Raw genomic sequence first — 17,928 nt, 5'->3', positions numbered from 1 at the left:
AAAAGTATGGCAACGTATGTTTTATTACACATTTCTATTGTTGGATTATGTTACTTTGCTCACATTTAATAATCTTTAACTGCTTTGGATTTTTATTTACATTTTGTTGAAACAACAATCATCTGAGAAAGCTGAAATAGCATCACTGCAGAACCATTTGCATGACTAACAAAGAAGAGCAGTGAATGCTCACAAATAGCATTGTTTGTTAATTTGTAATGTGGCAGTTACATATAATGGAATCTGACCTCTAAGGGTAAGAGGAATTGTCCATATGCCATTCCCAGAACCAGAAACAAAAGATCCACACATAAACTAAAGTTGCTGTTAAACGGTTATTTCTAAAAAGAACAGCTTGTACTTCATTTCTTTGTTTATCTGATTTTTTTTCCAAAACTCAATTTCTGTGTAGCAACATTGCTTACTGAAAAATAGTTGCTGCTATCCTCCAAACTAAAATTAAAGCAGAAGGAAATTAGCCAGTGACATATCCTGCCCTTGTAAGATAAATGTAATTACAAAACAGATGCCAGTTTTTAGCTCAAGGATAAAACTAAGAAATTTGTATTTTGCCAGGAGATAGACATATGACTATGAGTTCTATTGTGACAGATTTAAATTGCAATGATAGAACATTTTTCTTCTAAGGAAGAAATAGTTGTATTAATAGTTGTATTAAATAGTTGTATTAGAACAAGCTTTTGTATATTGCATGCTCATTGCAATTGTAGGATGCTTCTTTTTAGTATAACATTGTCTTTCAATGTATGAAATGGAGGTAAATCATGAGCTCCATATACTCTGCTATGAATTTCATAATCTCAGGATGTGAGCTTGTATCATGGTGACATTTTTGTGAAAAATTAATATGGCTTTATTCTTACATAGCATTTGCTTTAACTGGAATGGTAATATTTTTCTATATAATATAAATGAGTTTAAGTCTAAAATTTCAGATATCAAAATATTTATTTATTTATTTAATTTAATTTTTATACCGCCCTTCTCCCGAAGGACTCAGGGCGGTGTACAGGGCAATACAATAAAATAAAATATATAAAAATTAAAAAATATTAAATACTACAGCCCAATTCAATAAATTAATACAATAGCGTTAAAATACCCCTAAACCCATCAGACCAGGCCGGCTTGTTCAAATAAATATGTTTTTAGGTCACGTCGGAAGGAGTGAAGGTCGGGAGCCATCTGGAGCTCCACCGGTAAATGGTTCCAAAGGTCTGGCGCGCCCACAGAGAACGCCCTCCCCCTGGGGGCCGCCAGTCGACACTCTTTGACCGACGGCACCCTAAGGAGGCCTTCTCTGTGGGAGCGCACTGGACGAAGGGAAGTTGATGCCGGCAGCAGGTGCTCCCGTAAGTAACCCAGACCCATGCCATACTTTGACATATTGCAATATTTTTCTATCGTTTTCATTAGAGTATATTATTACTAGACTATTGTAAAGAATCAGAAGTTACAATAATCTAACATGACACAATATAGTAAATAGTCACATAAAATGTAGTTAAAACAACACCTAAAAACTTTTGAAAAGAACATCTAAATAAAAATTGTATAATATGAATCCCTATATTCTGGTATTAAAATAAGTATTATATTTATCTCGCTTTTGCAAAGACAAAATACATCCACATAAATCACCTTAATAGATTTGTTTGCATGAATTATCTTACACTCCAGCTTCAGAAGCCTTGAACAAACGCATAAACGGGAACTGCATCAAGACAAGCAATTTTTTATGGGCAACTAAAGCACACTGTGCATATGTGATTCAGTTGTGCTAAAGGGGCTAATATGGCATCAGGTGTTAGTACTCAGTCATTAATCCCTCAGTTCTGGAGTCGCATTATAGATCAAACTGATAAAAGTATGTGATCAACAATATACCTTTTAAAGCCATACATGGCATGGGTCCTGGTTATTTGAATGGCTTCCTCTTCCCAATTACATCTACCTGCCCCACCAGATGACAAAGAGGAGTGCATGTTATGAGTCTTGTCTGCTAAAAAGCTCCATCTGATGGGATCCAGGAGACATCCCTTTTCTGCTGTGGCTCTTGCCTTCTAGAACATCATTCCCTGGAAGTGAGGTTAGTCCTATCCCTACCAGTCTTCTGGAAAATCCTTAAAACGTAGTTTTTCCAGCAACCCTGGGGATCCCATGGAAATAGGGAACCTGTCATTATCATTGAATATTATTTAGTTAGCACTCTTTATTTTTGTGTCCCCTAAAAAATGTTCTGGAGATAAAAGATCTCTTGATGGTTCCATAACAGCCCTTTCATTAACCCTATTTATAATGGAAATTAAAAGGTATGGACAAACTAAAATTAGAAGGTATAATGCTTAAAGCACGTTTCATAAAGCCATAGCATACATAACCAATATTCTGAAAATCAGCACTGTCACCCACTCCACTTGTTGATGAATTTATCCCCATTCAAATTATGCATGAAAAATGTAGAGAAAACTTTGGACACAACATTTTTCCCCTCTGGAAACACAGACATACACTTCTGAATTTATAATAAATATTCTATGAGGAGGTTCAGATAATAGTAACTGCAATAAAAGCAGTTACTGTCTGTCTATCTGTCTGTCTTACCTATCTTTAGGATATAAATCCTGCCTGTCTTTTGCTGCTTCTCAGCTTTAGATTTTGAGAGTATGTTTATAATGTTCTAATAATAGCCTTGTTTTATTTCAGACTTCCAGCCTTGCCGGCTTTGTCCTTTACAAACATGGGAAGGGATGCACAAAAGAAAAATAGTGATGTTATATAGACTCGATTATTTTCCATAAAATTGCATAAGACATGATAGCTTTTTAAATCTCTCATCTGGAAGTGTTGTAGGTAAAGAGCACCACATGTTTTAATGTTTTTTTTAAGCTAATCCATGCAAGACTTCTAGTTATCTTTTGTATTCTTGCCTGAAACACAAAGTTACATGTGGTTTTAATGGATTTTCATATGACAACTTTTATAGTCCATGCTATTGAGAATAATATTACAACAGTGAAATTATTATATTACTAACTTACAGTATATTCATTTTCCTGGCATGATAAAGAGTCTTGAAATGAAACAACATGCGAATATTTGAAATTACTTCACAATTCACAAGAATTTAAAAGTAGAATTTAAGACACATGGCAGTGAAATTTGCATAAATTCTTTTTTTTCCTTATCAGGAAGAATCCCACATTTTATTTTATTTTTATTCCTTGGGAATCTGAACATTGAAGAATAGGAAATTCCATTGATGGAACTTAGATACAGGTTTAGAAAGCAAATATTCATGAAGATGTCAGAAGATATCAGTAAACCTTGCAACATTATAACTTAACAGTCTTGATAGTTTTATCCATTCTACCTTTGTAGTTGTTTTGTACATTATGTCCTCGATTTACAACCGCGATTGAGCCCAACATTTCTATTGTTAAGCAAGGCACTTGTTAAGTGAGTTTTGCCCCATTCTATGACCTTTCCTGACAAGGTTGTTAAGTGAATCACTGCAGTTAAGCTAGTAACACAGCTATTAAGTGAACCTGGCTTTCCCCTTGACTTTGCTTAACAGAAGGTCGCAAAAGGTGATCACATGACCCAGGCACACTGCAATTGTCATAAATACATGCAAGTTGCCAAGTGTCTGAATTTTGATCACATGACCATGGGGGTGCTGCAATGGTCGTGTGAGAAAAGGCCACAGTTCACTTTTTTAGTACTATTGTAACTTCAAAGGGTCACTAAACAAATGTTTGTAAGTCAAGAACTACCTGTAGCATGGCTCATTTTTTTCCTTTTGTATAACAATTTTGCATTTAGGAAATTCATTCTAGCTTTAAAAATGATTTCTTTCAACTTCCTTTCAAGGTTTGAATGCTACTTATTATAAATTGTAAGTTATGGTGATGTCAAACTGAGAATGTCTACTTATTTTCTAAATATAAGATTGCAAATTAATGCCCAGTGTATTTTAGTCTATAGTCTCCTTCAACAAACTAAATTTGCATTGACAATTGATGTTTTAATGATGATTTATTAGGATGATTCCTCTTTCTGTATTTCATTCTTACTAGAAAATATTTTTTATCTAATTAAGATGTATTTCTTTAAAATGTCTAAGTAACCTTAGAAATCATAATGTAATAAGATTGGAGTAAAAGTTAGCATTTAATATCATGTTTCTTACATATTAAATACAATTTAAAATTACATTAACAGATTAAATTTTGATATTTGGGTGATTGTGCAAATTTGATGCTTTATTAACTTATTAACTGGTCTAAATAAAGAAAGTATCCGGTGAATTTATTTGCTTCACCTAGCAATTTTCACAAATATGCATGAATGCATCTTACATGTTTTCAGACAAATTCCATTCACATCCTGCTGCAAATTTACAATAAATTCATTTCAGCAAATTTGCAAGCCAAATGCTATAAGAAAAAAACAACTGGATAATGCAGATGGGAATATAAAGTAATGGCATCTGGCATAATGATGAATGAATGTTACACATGATTCTTTAGCCTCTAGTCAATTAAGTGAAAATAGAGGTTAAGGGTCATTTTAAACCTGACTTTTAAAAAGGGCATTGTCAATAGGCTACAGTATTTAAAACTCACATAGGTACTCAGATTTATTTATTTTTCTTTATATACTGACATACCATAATGAATCTTGAAAGCTTACATATGCACAGATTGAATTCAATATCAACATTTTAAATCCTACCAATATTTTATCTCATATCTTTTCAAAATACTCACAAACTATACCATTTCTTTTGAATAGATAACTATAAAGATGCAAATTGAAATCTACCAGGCTAGAACATGAGAAACCATGATATCTAGTCCCATCTTAGCCATGAAAGCCAGCTGGATAACTTTGGATAAGTCTTCCTGTCTCAGCCCAACTCACTTCACAGGGTTGTTGTGGAGGGAAAAATAGGAAGAGGAAGGAATATTGTGTATGTTTACTACCTTATTTTTAAAAGTAATAAAGGTGGGAAATACATACATACAGACCTGATTGTTCTTCCAGGTGGTTGAGCCCCTTGAGCTTTTTTTTTTTGGCTGTTTGATTCTTTAGATTTTGTGTCTGGTCAGTTTTTTATTTTTTCCCTGATGTGACTTATTTCCTTTTTAATTTGTAAATTACCCAGATTCACCTTGGATTTGGGTGGCCTTGAAATTAAATGCATGATAAATCTGTACATGCATTCTGTGAAAACCCCCCAAAGTAGGTTTCAGTGTTAAATATAACACAAGCAGATCTATCTCTGGACCAGGACTAGCATGGGTTTAAAAGAAACAGCTTTGCAAGTAAACTCTGAAACTCTTCAACTACAAGTACCACATGCACACACACACACACACCATTAGAAGGTTCTAAAGTCAGTAGAAAGGGCAAGCTTGGAATATCTTTAGAAGAGTAGATTGTAGAAGTGCCAAGTCAGGCCATAGTAAATTAGCCCATGTTTTCATCATCCCATATTCCTGCAATAAAGGTCATGTTATACTTTATACTGCTTCTGTAAGCTTATGTATCATTTTAGAGGGTGTATAACCTGTAGCCTTGTGGGCTTTGGGATTCTTTTGCTTTGCATTGGCAAAGAATCCAGTGATCACTGTAGTTGTTTTATGCCATTAAAAGATACTTCGTTGGTTCTATCTCCACAACAAAATACATATTGACTACTGGTTGAACGCTGTTTTCAAGGTGCCTACAATTCAATCAATTTTATATGTTGTATGTTAATCTTTCTAGGTTCTGATATTAGACTGATTGGAATTCAGAATTTTTCCCTTTTTCCCATTGTTTTTGCCTCCCCCCCACACCCTTTTGTGAAAATAAGGAATCTTTGTTCTTCAAGTTTCTACAGTACTTTAACATTCAATCCTATCCTTGGAGATTTGAATTCATTCAAGGTCATGTATTCCTCAATTGAATTTCTGTCAAGCTCAAAACAGAATATTAATCCTTCAGACCAGTTTTCCCAACTGCCTATGGATCATGCAGCTTTCTAGAAAAGATCATTGAGTATTTCTGTCTAATCTCACACTTCTGCCATCTTCATAAAGTAATTGAAGTTCTTTTCATTTTCATTTAAAACATATCCAAAAAAACCCTTTTTATTTCTTCTCAGCTAATCTTAGTTCACTCTAAAGTTTACCTTTTGTTCACATTATCTTTAGGAATCTGGCTATCTCTGCATATTCTTTCTTGCAAAAGTACATCTTTCCACTGCCTGCATCTGTCTCTATTTATTTTAGGTTTTGTGTAGTCATACTAGCTTTCAATATTGGGTTACATTTTCCCACTTGACAGAATTATTTTTTGTACTTTTGCTATCTCTTTTTTTGCTCTCCAGATATTTGGGCTCCTTATTAACTCCACTTACTTACTTACTTACTTACTTACTTACTTATACTTCTCTTACTTATTAAATGATTAATTTTATTAAAATCTACCTTAAGAACACATTTGACTAAACTCAATTAATCTCCTTCAAATCAAGAAATCCAATATTACATGGTTATTACTTTTCAAAATGTCCACTACTTCTCTTTGAACTGTTTAGTCTTCCCAATTGAGTGGGATCACGCCTGAGTTGGAATAAAAACAACAGCAAAATCTATTTTTAAATGCAAAAACCAACGAAACTCAGAGAACTATAAAAAAGGATAAACTCATGCAAAGACATGGATGAACAAAACGACTTAAGAATCAAACCAAAACTTTAATTCCACAACTTTGAACTTTTTTGAGTTAAAATTGCAGCAGATACAGGAGTAGAAATTACAGAAAAATGAAAACTTTCAGACTTCAAACTTTTAAACTATTTTTTTATGGAAACATTAGATGGGCCCAAAGATTGCAGGAATCAGATTACTAACGTTATATATAGCCAATAATTTTTCACTCTGATTTGCCTTTACTTCCAGTTTGATACTTTGATACATCTAAAGTGGCAAAAGGAACCATCAATGCTTTGAGGATTTTTGTTTGTTTGTTTGTTTCTAATAAATATTAAGAGTAGATAGTCTTTTCGAACTTGGCAGTCTCCTAATACGTAGCATTGACTATGATTATCAGAATTTGGAATTATCAGAACTTGGGAGGCCGGTGTGTGGTGTAGTTGGTTCACATAGTGTGGTGGGATGGAGGGTTTGTTGTCACTGTGTGTTGGGGGGAGAGAGCAGGGGGGGGGGAGGCTCAGCTAATCTCAATGTACACATGTTGTACTTTGACAATAAGGGTTTATTTATTTATTTATTTAAACCTGCAGTTTAACAGCCATGTTGACTTTGACTTCTGGGAATTGTAGTCAAAATCAACTGGAGAGCATCAGCCTGAGAAAGGCTGCCACAGATACCACAGTAAAGCGTAGTTCACACTAGCAGCCAATAGAAAGCAACACCATGCAATTCCTTATACAGCCACTACGTCTTAACTATCTAGAGAAGGTCAGCCAACCCGGACAAGGAAGGAACAGTTAAAAAGCTCTTCGTATTCCCTCCCCCTTTCAAATCATGTGAAGCTATTGCGTTCCATTAAAATAATAAAAAAAACCCTAATAGTTTACAAAACATTTTGTAATCCCGTCAATTCGCCCGGCCTTTAAACGGTCGTTTCTCGACTTGCAGGGGAACAGCTAGAAAGGCGTACTTTTATTTATTATTTCCAGAAAAGATGGGCAAAAAAGGTATTGAACTCCACTGAAATGTAGGCGGCTCGACACGCATGTTAACAGGCACGGGAGGACTGTGCGTCGTCCTGGGGGGGAAACGCAAGCCCTTTCACGGGCAACGTGGGACGAGATCTCAACTCCTTCACTGAGGAAAGAAAACCGAACAGGGACCGTTAGGTTTGGCCCGGTTAAGGTGCAACGGCTCGGCTGCGTTGAGGTTGGGAGGGTGAAAAGGAGCTGCTCTTAAAACGGTAAAACTGGCCGAAAAGAAAAAGGCGAGCGTCTGAGGGGCAAAGCGGGGCACCAGAAGGACGGGGGCGTAAGGAACGAGAAAGGGAGACGGCCGGCCTGGACTCCGGTCCCTTCTGCCCTGCCACGGCAGGCGCGGGTGAAGCTTTCCCGTACGTGAACTGACGGCGGCGGTAGCGCCCTCGCCATCCCCCCTTCGCGCCCCTGCGGAGACGAAGGGCGCAGGAGGAGGAAAAAGGAGGCGGGGGAAGCTGCAACGCCAGGAGCAGGAGGAGGAGGAGGAGGAGGAGGAAGTAGCGGCGACAGACGAGAAGGGAGCTTGGCGGAGGCGGAGCCGGCGCTTGAGCCCGGCCGGCCTGGACTCAGCTCATTACGAGGGCCGCCACTGGCAGCAGCGGCGGCGGCGGCATTGGCTGCCTCGGGTGAGTCCTCTTCTGCGCGGTTCCTGTTCTTACGCCTCCTATCCGAGAGCCGCGCGCTCGTGCGGTGCAAGAAAAGGGAATCCAGGCCTGGCTTGATGGTGGGAGGTGGTGGTGGTGGTGGGGAACTCAGGCCCAGATGAAGCCCAGCCATGGCCTCCAGCTTGGAAGTCTTCCTGCTTGGCCTGAGACTCTCGTGGCCTCCGTTCGCCCATCCCTGCTCAGCCCCGTTCGTTTCCCCCCTTTTGTTCTGTCGGGGGCTTGCAGCTGCACAGCCGAGGCCTGCCTGTGTGTGTGGGGGGGGGGGTGGAGGGAAGGGAGAAAAGAAGGGGCTTTGCTGGCGCCTGTGAGGGGCTGGGGAGGCGCAGCGTGGTCATCCAGGAGAAAGGGGGACTGTCCTGCGGGTTTTATCCCGGCTCCCGTGTTGCAGCCTCCACCTTCCTTTAACAGCCCATCCCCAGCCAAAACCAGCGAGGTTGGCTGCGCCAGGGCCCCAAGGAGTTGAATCACACACACACACACACACACACACACACCCCAAGAGCAGCGTTGTGTGTGGTTGGGTTCCCTTTGGAGTTCGGGGCCACCTGGAAAAGTCTGGTTTGTAAACTTCCTGCTCACCTTCTAAGCCAGCGTTTCCCAACCTTAGGAACTTGAAGATGCCTGGACTTCAACTCCCAGAATTCCCCAGCCAGCTATGCTGGCTGGGGAATTCTGGGAGTTGAAGTCCAGGCATCTTCAAGTTCCTAAGGTTGGGAAACGCTGTTCTAAGCACTTTTCAACACCATCCTGATGTTCCTTCCTCCACCCTCTGAAGTCCCAGGCACTCGTATGGGCGCCAAAGGAAAGAGGGGGGGGGGGGAGAGAAGAGAACTGCGGTGTGCTTTTAGCTGTTTTTATTCATTTGGGGAACCCCCTTTGAACTGCAGGGTGAAAAGGCGGGGAGAACAGGGAAAAGGCTGAGATTGATGGTGGAAGGATCTGAAGAACTCCTACTGTGAATCCAAAGTTATAGCCCCATGCCAGCCTCCTTTCTTCTTTCCGCACATAAGAAACAATGAAGTCTAGACGATTAATTTTGTTCTAAGGTAGGCCTCTTACAAACCGAGTCCAATGATCTCTCTGAAGTAAACATTCATTAACATAATGCACATCATCTGTCACTCACTTCCATCTTGGAAAAAGTGTATTTAACTTGTTAGGTGAGACAGTTGGCTGTAAGGCTGGTACCCAAATGGTACAAAATTCAGTGAAACTATATCATTTTCTTGGTGTAAATATCCTGCATAAAATATGTAGAAGGTGATCCTAAAGTTGTATTTCTACTTTTACTGAAGTTTTTTCCCCCAGAGTGTTTGCCTTTATATAAAATTGAAAACAATCTATAAAACATGTATCAAAGTTCATGTGTTAGGGAAATTTTAACAGGAAGAAGGCTTCTGGTGAAGCTAAAATAGTATGGTGAGAGTCATGTATAAAATGGCCTATATAAAACATAACTTAGTTCTTGTTTAGTTTCTCGCTTCATTTCTATGTGTGTTGTGTGCAGCCAAGCCTAATATCAGTGTGAACACATAAATATTTTTAGGGTTGGGGTGTTTGCAGTCTGAATACTATACATTGCCAAGATTCATCTCTACGTTCTAATAATTACTCTAAAATAATTTGGCTTCTGTTGCTACTGTACCCATACAAATGATACAATGCAGATTTTAGTTAACTTTAATAGTTTGAATTAAATCACGTATCCAGGAACTAGGGCCTGTCCATTCAAATGCTCTGACATATAAACCTTGGGCTTAGTACTGGAATAGATACTTTGCTTGCATTTAATTTTTAAATACGTTTAAATATTTTTAATAACAAAATCATGTCAATATGTTGAGTAAACTCATCCACTTGTGGCCTATAAAATTCTAGGAAACCATTCAGATAACTACATGATCAAATTTTGGTTTTTAATGTTTAACATAGATTCTTCATCTTACCTTTCTCTTCCTCAACATACTACAATTGTGCTTATTTTGAATTTAACTATCATTTGCAGATATAATAGATACTGTTTTTCAGATCAGTAAAAAAATCACAATGTATCATTTACCTAAGTGTTAAAAGACTACACTTAGTACTGTAGAGTTAACTGAAATCAGTTCTGAGAGAATAACCTGCCTGAACTTTGTATCTTCCAGTTGAGTTGAGCTAGAATTCCCAGGCAATGGTGATTCTACTCCAGTTAGCATGGCCATTATAATTTAATAAGTCTGGATGCACCAAGTACAGAAAGTTATAATGGAGAAATTTTTCCATTCTGTTTCCATGACATACGGGTATATAAAGTATCCTTGTTGCATCATGGGTAGCCTAGTTGTCTTTTTGCTATCATACAGTTCAAAGATGGAAAGACTGAATAAAATCTACAATTAAATATAAAATAAATGAAGATACAATAAACAAGATGAATTTATGCAAAAGTAAAGTTCATCTGGTGGTGACTAATTTCATCCTTAGTTTTTAAATGTTGGATGAGGTTCTCCTGTTGGTGGGACATAGAAATTGATTCATTTAAAAAGTAAACTAAAATAATTTGGGATAATTTTGGTTAGCAAAATGTCCTGACTTCCTGTGATGTTGTACAAGGTCAGCATAAGTGGCACACCCAAAAGCTATATATGAGCATAAAGAGAGGAAACAGATTTTTTCCAGTGACAAAATGTTGTAGTTTCAATTCTCTTCAAAAAACTGAATAACAGTTGTGTGCTTATTACCTGGTAAATAGTTACGGTAACTAAAAAAATGGTAAAAGTGCATTTGGATTTCTTCTCATAATATATACTCTCATTTCTGAATAGCAATTATATTCTGCCTCCCTTCAGAACTACTTTCTCTCATCTTTTCTTTACACTTCCTGCATTTAGCAAAAATGAGTGTTCTCTTCTATATATCACTTCGTCAGTACATCATGATTTATATTGACATATGAATTGCTTTTTCTTCATCTGCATTTAGTTATTTATGCATTTATTATTTATCAAATGTTTTTATATTATACCACAAAGGACTTTTATGTACTCTTTCATTTTTTTCTTCCTAAATTCATATTCTCTACATTTTAATAATTGGACATGTTTTTAGTTCTTTTAATTGCTAGTTTAAAGATACAAAACAAATAAAAGATATTGACAGTCATAGCGTAATTGTAAAAAATAAAGGACTAATCAAGTTCAAGACTTTATCTTTTTCAAGGTCAGCCATTATCAGTTGATGTATGGAATGTTTTATATCCATAGTAACACCAAACAATAAAATAATCTTAAAGGGAAAGGCAGCTAGCATCATGTAAGTGCTATCTGGTTACAAATGCATGACTTTTAACATAGTATACTTATTTTGAGCTATTTAAAAGAAATAATCATTTGTTATCTTGAACTAAGGCAGTTGTGTTATTTATAAAATGCATTACTTTGAACCTCCAGCAGGTAAATACTCTGATACTTTATTCAAATAATAAAAAAATTGTTGCTGTGAAAACATTTCAAACCAAAAAATGTGGTGGTGATAATTTTATAGCTATGAAGTTGCTGTAAGTAGTTAAATTCAGTGGGAGGCATCAGTTTAAGTCAAGTAAGTACAGGAAGACAAGTCTAGCAATATTATATCCTCCCACTGATGTGTTTCTACATAATAAATAATACATGACTCTTTTCTTCTTGTGACCAACAAAAGGATTTGATAAAACCTGTGTTACCTTTAATTCAAACGCCCTGTTCCTTTGTATTATAGAGAGTGCTAAGATGTTCCAGGGAGGAGGCATATGTTAAACAATCTTTTTTTCTTCTTTGGGGAAAATAGATTCATAAATGTTTAAAAGAGTACTGTATGTATATTGTTTGATTACATGATTACTTGGATTTAAAAGCCAGTTGTGTGTGAACTAATACAAACTTATAGGTGTGGTTCTTGATCTGTGATCATTAAACACCAAGGTATTTCACTTACAAAATGATGAACTGCCAGTTAAAACGTATCCTTGTGCCTCAACTTTTGGAATAGAAAGCAATATAAGCATTTAAATTGTTTTGATTCTACATGTTACAATTATGGAATTTAAGTAATATTAAAAAAAGGAATGGAGAAATTGAACACTAAAATAATGTGTACTCTGTGTATGTGTGTTTCTTGTTGATATATGGCTTTAGATGGTTGAATTTTTACCATTATTAATGGTAAGAAATGTTGTAAACTGTAGTTCAATGAAATACAGAAAGTCATTCAAAGGTACCATGAAGTTAAGCATACTACTGCAAGACCATAAACTCCATTTGCCAAAAAACATTCTTCCTGATACAAATTTTCTAGATGCTTGCTAACATCTACAATTTCATTAGCAACTCTCTAAGAACATTAGTTATTAGATTGTAGGATAATGTATTTTAACCAAATCAGAGCAGCTGGAATGATAAAAATGCAACTTATTGCATTTCCTAGAATATACAGGTGGTGCTCAAGTTATAGCCACAGCTGTAACCAAAATCTTCCTGAGCAAAGTGATGTTTAAGCACACTCCGTGCCCCACCATGCTGGGAGACCTGGACTCTCTACCCATCCCACCATAACCAGATTCACTTGCCTTTGCCTTTTTCTGCAGCTGTAGACATGCCCAGCCAACGTGAGGATGGTCTTCCTACTGAGGCCTCGACTGTGCTTCAGGCAGGTTCTTGCAATCATTGGAAAGATGATGATGATGATTATCATTAGGAAGGGACCTTGGAAGTCATTTAGTCCAACCCCCTACTCAGGCAGAAAACCCTATACCATTTCAAACAAATGGCTGTCCAGTCTCTTCTTAAAAACTTCTAGTGTTGGAGCATTCACAACTTCCGGAGGCAGATTGTTCCACTGATTAATTGTTCTAACTTTCTGAAAATTTCTCTTTCGTTCTAGATTGCTTCTCTCTCTGGTTAGTTTCCATCCATTGCTTCATGTCCTGCCTTCAGGTGCTTTGGAGAATAGCTTGACTCCCTCTTCTTTGTTGCAGCTGCTAGGTGTCAGTGTACCACAGGTGGTACCCGTACCACTGGTTGAAAAGTCCTGCACTAGGACTCCAAGATCCCTCTCACAGTTGCTACTATTGAGCACGGTACCACCTATACTATACCTGTGCATTTGCAATTTACTTCATCATGCAATTTAGAGAAAGGGCCTTTCAAACTATCATAAGAACTATAGTGTTTGCTAGCCTTCTTTGGGATCCAAGCTCCTTTCTGCATCCTGGTGGAGAGGCTGAGCTCCACTTGGTAGGCAGATTTTTCAGCCAGCCCCTAGAGATGAGGGGGTATCCTCTTGGCAGGATAACAGTTTGGAAGGGGCCTTGGAGTAGCAGCATGTAACCTTCCCTGCCAACTTCCCCATTTGATTTCTGGGCAAGCCAGCAAAGAAGATTGCAAATAGTGAACACATTATTGCAGGGCTCTTGGCTAGTTGTAAGTGCAAGCAGTGAAATAGTTGTGTGATGGGGTAACAAGCTATCAGGAACTTTTACTATGGTCAGAAGTGCTTCACAGTCCAGAAAACACCCTTTCCAAGGCCATCATAAATTGAATGATTGTTAAATGACTGCTCATAAACCGAGGACCACCTGTATATATAATTTATATTTCTGTATCTGTTCTGTCATTAATTCTCAGTATTACAGTTCATTTGAAAGTTTGTCTGCTTTCCCATGTAAATTGGACAGTAAGCATGACTGGATGAGCTACATTTATTGTAAAGCTACATTAACAGAATCTCGCAAATCTGAAAGTACAAATTTTCTGCCTGCCATTTATAACTACTAGATCCATTAGGGCAGGCTCTTCTTAAGTTTTTTTTCTTTGATTGTTAAACTTTTATGGGCTTTGACTCCCTTGTTTGATGGTTTCCTAGGCAATAGTACCACTCCCTTTTATTCAAAGTTATCCATGCATTCCAAAAAAAAAAGCTGCCGGAACTCACACACGTCATATAACCTGCCTTGCCTACCCTACAACGTTTATCTTTGTAGTTGAAAAAAAAACCCCTTCAATTTTTAGTTTATCTAAAAGACTAGGATTTTATTCAAGGTAAGTTAATACTATTGCTGTTGCCATGCACTGTGGCTTTAAATTACAAGAAGGCATTTTATTAATCTTTTGGGACATTTACCACTGGCATACCCATTTAGTTTAATGAGTGGAAATGTCAGCTTTCTATGTGGCATGAAAATTGGCCCAATAAAACAAAAATTTGGTTGCTTGTAAATGATTGAATTATTTTTAAGAAGTTGTCAAACTAAGTGGAAAATTTACATTTGGAGTTTACTGTGGATATTGACTTGAAACAAATTAAAGTTGAAACTGTCAGTGAACAGATTACTTTTAATTTACCTCTAAGTTAACCCAATTTAATAAATAGATCTGATTAAACCTTATACTGTAGCTCAACCTTTACATCTGACCAATACATAATTAATATATATTATTATTAATAATAATACCTCCAAATCACAAGACTTTGCCTTTATTCTTATTCTTCCCCTCTGCAGTTTGAATATAAAGTATAAAAGACTAAAAAGAGATTTTTGTAGACGTCCCAGCCTTTGAACTACCCAAGGAACTGAAACAGCAAAGGTTCGCTGTTGGGCAAGCTTCCACGCCAGCCGCCTTTCTTTCCTCTCATGTCACCTCTTTTTAACCTCACACCCCACCTTCTGTAAGGGAAGACAAAGGGCTCGCTCACCCTCTCTTGAAAGATGGCCTCCATGTTTAGGTGACTCCCACCTCCACCATTGGCTTCCACACCACATGGTCTGACCCAGCCAATCAAGCCAAGCTCTGGCTGTGATGCTCTGGTGCCTCAAGGCTTCTCCTAGAGGAGGCAGACAGTGCCGGAGGGGACCATACCGCCTCTTGCACCATACCGCCAATGGGGCATTTTCAAAAACAAACGAGGATAGGAAGGGAAACAATAGGAAAGATGCCGGAACTCTGTTCCAGTGCGTTTTATGATAAAAAAAGCCCTGTGTGTATGTATATACGTGTGTGTGTGTGTGTGGAGGGAGAGAGAGAGAGAGAGAGAGAGATGAAACCTTCTTTTGAACATACTTTTAACATCTACACAAAGCCACTGGATGAACTCATCTACTACTATGGGGTTGAGGTATCATCAGTATGTTTATGATACCCAGTATACATCTTAGCTCCTGGCTAACCAATGCTATGAATGCTTTAACCTGGTGTCTGGAGGCTATGAGGATCTTGTTGGGGAACAACAGGCTTCAGCTAAATCCTGGCAAGACTGAGTAACTCCACGTTTGGGGACCTACTAGTTCTAGGATTATGCCATCTTTGGTGCTGGATGGGGTCACACTACGCCAGACAGACCCGGTGTGCAATCTAGGTCTTCCTAAGATTCACAATTTCTTCTCAAGGACCACGTGGCAGTAGGGACCTTGCACATCTTTGAGTTGTGCAGCAATTGCATCTATTTCTGGATGGGGAATCTCTGGTCACAATGATGGATGCCCTAGTCAAATCCAGATTGGACTGTTGTAATGCCCCCTACATGAAGCTGCCCAAGAAGAGCATTTGGAAGGTACTTGATGCAATGAGACAGGCAGTTATGTGCTCTCAAGACAGCTCATATTACACGTCTGTTTTCACTGAGTGAGCTACATTGGTTGCCAGTTTGCTTCCAGATCCAATTGAAGGCACTTTAAAGGTTTTAATCCTTAAAGCCCTTTGTGGCATAGGACTGAATTATCTGAGGGACCACCTCCTCCCAATTATATTAGCCTTTTATTGTGGAAATCCCTCAAGACCTGATTATGCTATCAGGTCTGGTGTTCCCACACTATCAGAGATTTGTTTAGATGGCTTTAGATTGGGGTTACATACATACATACATGCATACATACATACATACATACACGTATATGTATGTGTATATATGTATGTGTATGTGTGTGTGTATAGTTTTAATCATTTTCATTTTAATGCTGATTTTTCTATTAAATGGCTTTTTTACAGTATATATGTATAGTATCCTTTTTATTGATTATAGTTTTAATCATTTTCATTTTAATGCTAATTTTTCTATTCTTAAATGGCTTTTTTAATATATGTACAGTATCCTTTTTTATTGATTAAGGTATACTGCCCACATTCACTTATTGTGAGATGTGTGGCTATATAAATTTGATTAATAAATAACAAAATGCTGATGGCTTTACACACATGTTATAATTATTTTTAATTAATAGCAATAATTTATGCAGATATGCTATACAGTGTTTAAAAATGTAAGTTTTGTTCAGTTAACTCTAATTCAGTCTAGGCATCCTGATTTTGAATCATAGCAGCATTAACAGTTAGAAATTCTAAACTTTTGAAGGGACCAGATTGCTTATTTTTTCTTAGTAGTGTTTTTAAGATGATGTTCTTAGAAATTAAGGCAGCTTGTAAATAAATTTTAAAAGATAGTAAGTTGCTTGCATTTCTGAATAGCTTGTATTTCCACAGGGAAGACTATGCTCTTAGTCTGGTAGAGCTAAAGATGGGTAAGCTTTCCTTCACAGCCAGAATAAAAACAAGTGAATGGAGGAGGAACAAAGAGTTGTCCATAAATTATTCACAAATTTTCATAAATTCAAATCTGTATTAGTATAGTGACTCCCATCAGTGAGTCAGTTGCAATGTCTTACAGCTATTTGAAATGGAATACCGGTAATCTATTCTAGGCATTAAATAGGCAGATCTTTGGCAGTATAGTATAGTGGCTATATCTGATTTAGATAGGGTAAGAGCTGAAGCATGATGCTATAAATTGATTTGTCTAGGAGCCTTTTAAAATTATTTACATGCAGACACATTAAAAATAGAATTTGCTTTGCTATCTAATTTGGTATAGAATTCTTCATTGTTGCATAATTTATTGAACTTTAAAGCGATAAGCTCTGGAGAAACTATAGTATAAAGGTTTATAGTTACATGATTCTCATATGTCTGTTGTGATTTAAGTATACTGATCCATACTTAACTCCTCCTTTGGCACAACTAGTTTGGAAATTCATACTTTGTTTAGCCTTCCTTCACATGTTGGGATTTAAAACCAGGCTTCATCTTGACTTCTTTTAAGAATAGTAAGTTTGGTATCTTGATTTATGTGTAGTACTAAACAAACCACAGATGAGATTCCTGTTTTGTGTAACTATTCCCTTCTGGTAGTGGAAGACAGACAAGAAATAGCGAGGAGTATGCATCAGGCTATTAATTCAAACATGATAAGCCTGTATTTGTTGTTGTGTGCAAATTGTCTACAATCTAGGTACAATGTGTATAGACAAAAAACATGAATAGACTATGCTGTTTCTTTAGAAAACTCTGGCAGCTGAACTGAAGAACAATACTTAGAAATAGATTTCTATTCCTGTCAGCCTTACCAGGTAATAGGAAACATGACCAGATAACCTAGTTCTATTTTATTGTAAAGCTGCATTAACAGAATCTTGCAAGTCTAAAAGTACAA

The 17,928-nt window shown here is 37.2% G+C and overlaps 1 protein-coding gene across 3 annotated transcripts in view; it reads left to right on the top strand.

Moving 5' to 3' along the window:
• Window positions 1–8,254: 8,254 nt before the first annotated feature.
• Window positions 8,255–17,928, top strand: part of SOCS6 (suppressor of cytokine signaling 6) — a 28,481-nt gene continuing 18,807 nt past the window's right edge. For 2 of the 3 annotated variants that reach the window (XR_014492137.1, XM_083359798.1), the window contains exons 1-2: window positions 8,270–8,391; window positions 9,318–9,476. The gene's annotated coding sequence lies outside the window, so the exon portion shown is untranslated. Of the gene's footprint in view, window positions 8,392–9,317; window positions 9,477–17,928 lie in introns of all 3 variants that reach the window. The other variant, XR_014492136.1, reaches the window with a different exon arrangement.

Source organism: Vipera ursinii (genome assembly GCF_947247035.1).
Source record: "Vipera ursinii genome assembly, chromosome: 3".
NCBI lineage: Eukaryota > Metazoa > Chordata > Lepidosauria > Squamata > Viperidae > Vipera > Vipera ursinii.
Note: the sequence above shows the minus strand (reverse complement) of the source record. Positions and strands in the feature narration are given on the sequence as shown.